This window comes from Limulus polyphemus, unplaced genomic scaffold (genome assembly GCF_000517525.1).
Source record: "Limulus polyphemus unplaced genomic scaffold, Limulus_polyphemus-2.1.2 Scaffold3025, whole genome shotgun sequence".
Taxonomy (NCBI): domain Eukaryota; kingdom Metazoa; phylum Arthropoda; class Merostomata; order Xiphosura; family Limulidae; genus Limulus; species Limulus polyphemus.
Genome location: NW_013668635.1, coordinates 5,501 through 6,052, shown reverse-complemented (window position 1 = coordinate 6,052; position 552 = coordinate 5,501).

Sequence of the window (552 nt, the reverse complement as noted above, 5' to 3'; positions counted from 1 at the left end):
TTTGATTATTATTAAGATAATAGCAAATGACCCCAAAATACCAAATACATTTAGCCATATGCCATAAAATTATAAATTTAACGATAGTGGTTCCATCTATACATTTGATTACTAACCTGCCATTATAATTAGTATTATATTTATTGTATGGGTGTTTTGTTATTCATTAAGTTATGGATTATTTATTTACACACGTAAAAGTTTTTGTTTCAACTGTTATTGTAAATGTGGTAGTGACAAATATTAATGAAAGTATTAGGTCGTCAAGAAGTTAATGTAGCTTTTTTTTTAGATGAAAAAAAAAAACCCGAACAACTTGTATATCAAAACAAAACATTTATTAAATGAAATAGTCTCAATTCTTATCGATGATGCTTTTCCATCTTAGAGTCAGGTTGTTAATGCCATGATTAAAGAAATCATTTGGCTTTAAAACAAAAAACACGTCGATGTCCTCTTTAACACCTTCCACATTTTCATACGTTTCCCATGAAAATGATGTTGCAGCAAACAAAAAGATGGAAATCTAATGGTGTCATATCTAGAAAATAT